Genomic DNA, 8,742 nt, shown 5'->3' with positions numbered 1-8,742 from the left:
CAACAGGCTTTGGGGGAGATAAAACAGCCTCCACAAGCTTCTGCTCCAAAAACATTGTAAAGAGAGAAAATCAAGTCCAGTTTTATTTGTTTACGGCTAGGAGCCCACCCCACTTTGAAAGAAAATTAAATAACATTTTCATAAGTTGATTTTGCAGGAGAAAGAGTAGATATTTAAACTATTATCACACCCATGATCTTTCAAATGAAAATTTTCACCTAAAGAAAGGAAAGCAATCTCATCAAGTGCCAATTTTGCCTTTTTTTTTTTTCAAATAAAAATTTAAAAGGTGAAAATGTAACATGAAATTATAAAAGCTTGAATAGATCTATGTATCGGGGATCCACTGTAGGTGCCAGCATATGCTTTGTATTTCACAAAATAGATGTTGCTAGCATTTAGATATCCAGGGCTGCCAGAACTGCAAATGCTTCCTTAGAGACCTTTTAAAAGCAGAAAGCTATTTAATTCATAAAAAATTTTAATGAAAATAATAATGGCGGTGTTATAGTTCCAGATGTTAGAGTCTTTAAACCAAATTTTCTCTTTCCTCTTTCAGAACCTTGGTCTCTGCAGGTTAGTGGCACTGTCCAAGGCACAGACAGACAGGTATTTATCCCCTAATTCACAATGTGAAAGGCAAAAAGTGGAAGTTGCTCATTTGTGCCTGACTCTGTGACCCCATGGACTATAGCCTACCAGCCTCCTTTGTCCATGGGATTCTCCAGGCAGGAATACTGGAGGGGGTTGCCATTCCCTCCTCCAGGGGGTCTTCCTGACCCAGGGATTGAACCTGGGTTTCCAGCATCGCAGGCAGATTCTTTATCATGTGAGCCACTGGGGAACACATGGCCCAACAAGAGGCACCAAGGCCTGTGACTCCCTGTGGCAACTCAGGTTCATGCTCAGGCTTTAGACTATTCTCAGCCTCAAAGCCTGGGTAGCTCAGCTGGTAGAGCATCAGACTTTTAATCTGAGGGCCCAGGATTCAAGTCCCTGTCCAGGCACCAAAAACTAAATAAATAAAACAAAATGTCTCATAATAACAACATTTAGACTTTTTTCGGGCTTCCCAGGTGGCTCAGACTGTAAAGAATCTGCCTGCAATGCAAGTGACTGCACTCAGTGACTACTTCCTAGGCTTGTGTGCTTGTCTTTAGCTGCATGATTTAAGAAAAGGATGAGACTCAGGAAGGATAGAAAGGATTTCTTGGCATATATAGTAGGAAAGGTAGACCCAGCATGACCAGGCTGGAGTTTTAAGACAGAGAATGACCACATGACCATTTTAAGAGCAAAGGCATAGAAGTTAATAAAGTGGAAGGAAAAATATGTCTAGCTTTATTATCTTGGCAGAAAATATCAGAGCTACAGGATGTCTAAACATGGTAATTAGTCTCTGGTTCCCTTGTTTTCTATTTTGTCAAAAAATCTCTGGTGGGTTTCCTCTCTTCCCTCAGTACAACATGCAAGTATATCCAAAGAGACCCATAGACTTATTTCTGTGTCCAACTCTTTGTGGCCCCAAGGACTGCAACCCACCAGGCTCCTCTGTCCATGGGATTTCCGAGGCAGGAATACTAGAGTGGGTTGCCATTTCCTCCTCCAGGGGATCTTCCTGACCCCAGGGATTGAACTGGGTCTCCTATATTGCAGGTGGATTTGTTACTGCTGAGGCATCAGGGAAGTCCTTCTCTGAATGACAGAAAGAAATTGAAAAAAAAAAAAAACAAAAAAAAGCTATGGATCTGGAGAGGAGAGAATGCTCGAGGGTGGAAGCTGCAGGGTATGCATGTGTGTGTGGGCTCAGGAGACAAGAAGACCTTCTTCCTAAGCCCCTGTTTCTCCAGGGCGCATTCCAATTTTCTCACAACTCTGCTGTCCCAATTTTCAGATAAAAGATGAACCATCATTGGTCAAGCCTTCTGTGAGAATCTGAAATCTTAACCCTGCTTCCACGAAGCAATGATCCCAAGTTCTAAACATGAGACTTATTCAGAGCTTCAGGAAAGGAACCACAGGAGTGTTGAGCCTCCTTCAGTGTAGCCAAGAGATTGAGACCTCTAAGATTTAGAATCTAGAGTCTGAGTGGCATCTCTCCTGCTTGCTTTATCTCGTGGCTGAGAAGAACTAACCACCACCATTACACCTTCCAGTGTGGAGGGACACTCAGCCTTCGTGACAGTTCTCTTAACAATTTCTAGAGCTGGAAGAGGAAGGGTTTCCAAACTAGACTTTTGGGGAAGCGTTGTCGTTTATTTTAGATTTATGACTGGTAGACAGATCAGAGACTACATGTCTCACAAGCAGGGTTTAAAAATGTTGCATTTCAAGAAAAGTTGACCAGAAGCATTCACATTTTCCCTGCCCATTCTTAACAACATCAGTGTGTGCTCTTGTGATTTATGGCCTCACTTGTGATACTGGCACCTGCCATGGATAAGATCATTAAAACCCTTTTTTTTTTCAAGTCTTTATTTATCAAAGCCATGGAAAAATGACATTCCTATTAGCTTGAGTTGGAAAAGTTAGAAAAGCATGGTGTAACTCATTCCAGGTAATATCTTTCTTTTTGTATAACCATTACCCAGACCTCTCTAAAGAAAGGGTTGAGTGTGAATTATTTCAAAATCAAAATAGTCTCTTTAAAATTGGAAATGCATTATGCACCTGAGGTGCTGACAGCAAGGTCCATGCCAAGCATTTGATCCATGAATACCCATTTTCCAAGCTCTCCAGGTCCTTAGATCTGAGTCTCTTCCATTTTTTCCTGTGGCCAATTTTCAAATAAGGGATCGGGAAACAGTTTAGAGATCATAAATCACGCTGATGGTTGGGAAATAAAAAGGGTTCCTTTGCTTCTTCAGATGTGGTTCAACACATTTTTACACATCTTTAAACTAAATCAGAAATCCATATGCAAAATTAGGGTGCTTACATATATCATGTCTCTTTGTGACATTCCATGGAGGAATGCAGGGCTGAGAGAGACCTGACCTGGCTATAAGATGGCATAAAAAATTTCAGGTCAGCACTGCAGAAAACAAGGGAGAAGATTTGGGGAAAGTGAGTGTGTAGTTCCACTGCTGTGTATACATTTCATCGAGTGACTAACTCAACCAAAATATAGCATTCACTGCATATCAAGGAAATATCTGTGACTTAGTAAACAGACCTAGTAATAGTTTGAGCATACTAGCTTACTAGCATGTGAAATGAGCACAATTGTACGGTAGTTTGAACATTCTTTGGCATTGCCTTTCTTTGGGATTGAAATGAAAACTGACCTTTTCCAATCCTGTGGCCACAGCTGAGTTTTCCAAATTTGCTGACATATTAAGTGCAGCACTTTCACAGCATCATCTTTCAGGATTTGAAATAGCTCAGCTGAAATTCCATCACCTCCACTAGCTTTGCTCAGAGTGATGCTTCCCAAGGCTCAGTTGACTATGTCAAGCTCGAGGTGAGTGACCACACCATCACGGTTATCCGGGTCATTAAGACCTTTTTTGTATAGTTCTTCTGTGTATTCCTGACACCTCTCCTTAATCTCTTCGACTTAGGTCGAATTTCATCCTTGTGTGAAATTTTCCCCTGGTATTTCCAGTTTTCTTGAAGAGATCTCTAATCTTCCCCATTCTATTATTTTCCTCTATTTCTTTGCATTGTTCATTTAAGTGACAGAACAATAATGAAAACAAATAGTTTCATTTTCACTTTAAAAAAATTCCAATCTTTTTGATAGGAGTATTGAGTCTTTTCTGATTATTTTTAATTGTCTTTATTGCTTTAGTGTTTTTTAAATAATATAAATGTGTTACTTTTCTAATCATAAAAGCACATTTTAAAACACCTACACTGTCTTAGAGACACTGTTTAGATCTTCCTGCCTTTCAGCTCTTCTTTACACGTGGGTGTCTCCTCTCTCGACTTTCGTCTTGAACACTTTTGGATTCTCTGGTGGTGTGTGCTCCTCATTAGATGTTCATACATTCTGAGCATAAGTCACTTTCCTTCCCAAAGAGACTGCAGGACTGACTGTAGGGACGGTTTACTGACTGTAGGTGCTTCTCAAAGTGGTAACACCATAATGATGTTCATTAAGCTTTCTCTTTTAACATTTCTTCTCCCTGCTTCCTGTGGCCCCCTTTCTATTCCTTGATGAGGAGGTTAGAAAATAAAAAAGCGTACTGAATCTCAAATGCTGATTCTGGCTGAGAACATTTATACCAGGCTTGATATTTTCATATTCCTACTGCACTCAGTGGGCTTCCCAGGTGGCGCTAGTGGTAAGAAACCCAAATGCCAAAGCAGGAGATGCAAGAGACACAGGTTCAGTCCTTGGGTCAGGAAGATTCCCCTGGAGGACATGGCAACCCACTCCAAGAGTCGGACATGATTAAGTCCCATCCTCCCCCCAATATACATCACACTCAGTATCCAGTAAATGCCTTCTTTCTTAAAGAACAGTGACTCTGGTCATCATTCCACACTCCAGACCCCTGCTCTCACTCCAATCCCAATTTGAGGAGAAAGATGGGACTCAGTTATATGTATATGGATGATGAGAGAAAGTGGTTATTTTAACAGCTAAGATGTCCTGTTTCTTTGGGTCTTACCTTTATTTATTAAGCTTTTTTTTTCTTTATTTATACTCATTTGATAATTAATTGTGCACCTTTTTGGAGTAGGAAATAGCACACCACTCCAGTATTCTTGCCTGGGAAATTCCATGGGCAAGAAGAGACAGGCAGGCTATAGCCTGCAGGGTAACAAAGAATCTGACATGACTGAAGCAACTTAGGATGCCCACACACACATATGTCAGACTATCTTACACAGTTGCATGCTACAACGAAGGAATGCATATAGCATCATATATTTTAGAAATTTCACAGTTTGTTAGTTAAGATCTTAATTTTTTTTTTTTATTAGTTGGAGGCCAATCACTTCACAACATTTCAGTGGGTTTTGTCATACATTGATATGAATCAGCCATGGATTTACACGTATTCCCCATCCCGATCCCCGCTCCCACCTCCCTCTCCACCCGATTCCCCCGGGTCCTCCCAGTGCACCAGGCTGGAGCACTTGTCTCATGCATCCCACCTGGGCTGGTGATCTGTTTCACCATAGATAGTATACATGCTGTTCTTTCGCAACATCCCACCCTCACCTTCTCCCACAGAGTTCAAAAGTCTGTTCTGTATTTCTGTGTCTCTTTTTCTGTTTTGCATATAGGGTTATCGTTACCATCTTTCTAAATTCCATATATATGTGTTAGTATGCTGTAATGTTCTTTATCTTTCTGGCTTACTTCACTCTGTATAAGGGGCTCCAGCTTCATCCATCTCATTAGGACTGGTTCAAATGAATTCTTTTTAATGGCTGAGTAATATTCCATGGTGTATCTAATATCCTTCTTCTGTTCAGGACCCAGCTAGGATTCCACAGTACCTTTGGTCATCAAAGCTCCTTTAGTTTCTCTGGGTTGTGACAGTTCTCAGTCTTTCCTTGTTTCTGACAATCCTGACAGCTTCATGAGGTATACTATAGGCTGTCCTTCTGCTGGAATTCATCTGGTGCTTCTCTCAAGATGAAGCTGGTAGATTGTCGGGAGGACGATTACACAGGAAATGTGCTAGCTCATTGCACCTGATCACCACACACACTGTCAATGTGATATATCACTGCTGACACTGACTGTGGTCACCCAGCTGAAGTAGGGTTGTCAGGTCTGCCACTGCAGAGTGGCTCTTCCTTTATCCCCCTTTTCCATGCTTGACTCTTCATTGTTTTATTTTTTGATTGGAGGACAATTGCTTTACAATGTTGTGTTGGTTTCAGCAGTACAACAATGCAAATCAGTCATAATTATTCGTATGTCACCTCCCTCTTGAGCCTCCCTCCCATCCCCCTATCCCACCCAATCCGAGTCATCACTGAGCACCAAGCTGGGCTCCTTGTGTTATACAACAACTTCTCACCAGCTATCTTGGAGAAGGAAATGGCAACCCACTCCAGTATCATGCCTAGAAAAGCCTACGGACAGAGGAGCGTGGTGGGCTACAGCCCATGGGGTTGCAAACAGTCAGGCATGACCTAGTGAGTAAAAAACAACAATATTCCATTCATACTTGACCCTTTAAAAGGTAGTGGCTGCACGGCCCACTCTAAGGTATGAGGATGAGGCAAATTCCAGTGTTTTTATATAATGGGATATTTGGCAATAAAAAAAGGGGGAAAGCCATGCTACTGATAAGAAGGACAATGTGGTTGAATTTCAAAAATATGATGATGCATGGAAGAAGCCAGGCACAGAAGTGTACCTCCTGTAGGATTCATTTATATGAAATTCAAGGATAGACAAAAGTAATCTATGGCCACTGAAAACAGAACAAATGACTGCCTCTGGGGAAGGGGCCTGATAACAAGAGTTACCAGACAGTTCTCCAAGGTGATGAAATGTCCCATATCCCCACTGGGATGTATTCATTTGGAATGCTTCAGTTAACTGTAAACTTAAGGTGTTGATGTCACTTACATAATTAAAATAATACCGTTGAAATAATACACTTAAGAAGAATCTTTAGCATTTATTGTCAAAGAAGTCATTAATGGTCCTGGTAAGAGCAACCTCAGTACAAATGTTGAGGCAGAAGGTCTCCTGGATTTTTTTAATCAATACTTTTTATTAGAGTGCAGTTGATTTATGATGTTGTGTTAATTTCTGCCGTACTGCAAAGTGCTTCAGTTATACATATATATATATATATATATATTCTTTTCTTATATTCTTTGCCATTACATTGTATCATAGAATACTGAATATAGTTCCCTGTGCTAGGCAATAGGACCTTGTTGTTTATTCATTCTATATACAAAAGCTTACATCTGACAACTCCAGCCTCCCCCTTCATCCCTCCTTCAAGCTTTCCTGTCTCTTAAATTTCCCTAAAAGACCTGCAATAATAGAACAGAGTGAGTGAAAGAACTTCCCTTGTTAAAGAAAGATCACTAATTAAACTTGAGAAATTAGAAGAGGACAGAGGACTGAAGATTTACGAAGGAAAAATAAATCAAACTGCATGAGCATGCAGTAAGAGTGCTGATCCTATAAAGGAACTAAAAATAGCTCATGCAGTATCCAGCTATGACAGCAATCCAATTGGAGGGGCAAGTGCAAGGAGATGCTAGCATCCCTGCGGCAGGCTTACCGCCAGACCTCAGCCCAGCAATCTCAGTCCACCTTACGTCTTTTTATAGTGACCTCTGGAGCTTTGCTAAGCCCCTGAAACACTCTAGTAAGACATAATCCTCTAATTTTTATGGCTTTGCAAAGACACACACAGGTACTAAGGAGTTGTAATTTTAGAAGCATGTGTAAAAGGACATGTAAAATAATATAGTGTATAGCAGAAAAATCAGTACAGTTCTCACGTGATTGTCTAGTGAGTCGGTGGCTGAATTTTACTTTACCTCATGTGATTTGAGAAAATCTCTAGAATATTAAAAAGAGAACAGAGAAGATCATTAAAAGAGTAGAGGGGGAAAAAAACTTCTCTGAGAATAAATTTGGAAAATTATCCATCATGCCGAAGGGAGAGAAATCGTAAAAGCCACTCTTTGTTGGAATACAAAATCTATTCTGCATAAGAAATTAGAACTCTCAGAAAAACTGTTTAACTTCTCCTAGAGCTCTGGGTAGAAACAGTATCTTAGCGAAGACACAAAAGCGCTGACGGTACAATCAAAAAGACAAAGAAATAAGACCTTTGTATATTTGTCCTTGGGTGGGAAAGGAATCAAGAATTCCTATACAAATGTTTTTCCAGAACCTTTATATAAAATCTAGAACTATAAACATAATAGCTAAAAACTGGGAGTTTAAGGCTCAGATACTCTTAAATCTTCTTTAAAAAAACTTTTTTTTTTTTTTTGGTGGGACTAAGTATTTCATTACTAAAGCAAAATCCAGCCTCTGAAAGTCTGAATTAAATGGAGAGGATTGTTAAGATATGTGTGTGCATGCTAAGCCACTTCAGTTGTGTCTGTGTCCGTGTTACCCCATGGACTGTAGCCCACCAGGCTCCTCTGTCCATGGGATTCTCCAGGCAAGAATCCTGGAGTGAGTTGCCATGCCCTCCTCCAGGGAATCTTCCTGACTTAGGGATCGAACGCTCATCTCATTGGCAAGCTGGTTCTTTACCACTAGCGCCACCTGGGAAGGCGCTGTTAAGATATATACATGCTGGCAATTATGTATTTCAGTGAAAAACAGAGAATACAGATTTTACATTTAATTATGTCGAGTTTGATTAAATCCTTCCACCACATACCTTTTTTTTTTTTTTGCAATCATTCATTCTATAAACATTTATTGAGGACTGATACTGTTCCGGGTACTTGGTTTTCAGAGATGAATACACAAAATCTACTGTCAGATAACTCATTGTTTGCATCTTTCTGGATTTTTTTTTTTTGGTCTTGTTTTTTAGTACAGTATTTATTTCAAGACTGGGAGATGGAAAAGATCTCCTCTTAGAATTCCTTCTAATCACATAATTTTATTAAACATATTGTTGCCAATTCTAGAGATCAGCATTGCTAACTCATTTACATTGGTAAGAGCTTAAATAAATATATAGTTATTGTTGGGCTTTGAGAAAGGATATTAGGTTACATACCTAGGGAGCTAAAGGCAACATAAAGAAGCATTTATGTCTGTTTTCCTATGGCATG

General features: G+C 40.0%; 1 non-coding gene across 1 annotated transcript; it reads left to right on the top strand.

Moving 5' to 3' along the window:
* The first annotated feature begins 934 nt into the window (after positions 1–934).
* Positions 935–1,007, top strand: TRNAK-UUU (transfer RNA lysine (anticodon UUU)). The gene has a single exon. It is a non-coding gene; the product is annotated as a tRNA-Lys (tRNA).
* Positions 1,008–8,742: the final 7,735 nt, after the last annotated feature.

The sequence above is a fragment of the Dama dama genome, chromosome 30 (genome assembly GCF_033118175.1).
Source record: "Dama dama isolate Ldn47 chromosome 30, ASM3311817v1, whole genome shotgun sequence".
NCBI classification, from domain to species: domain Eukaryota; kingdom Metazoa; phylum Chordata; class Mammalia; order Artiodactyla; family Cervidae; genus Dama; species Dama dama.
The sequence above is the reverse complement of the archived record's forward strand: the minus strand, read 5'-3'. Positions and strand labels throughout refer to the sequence as shown.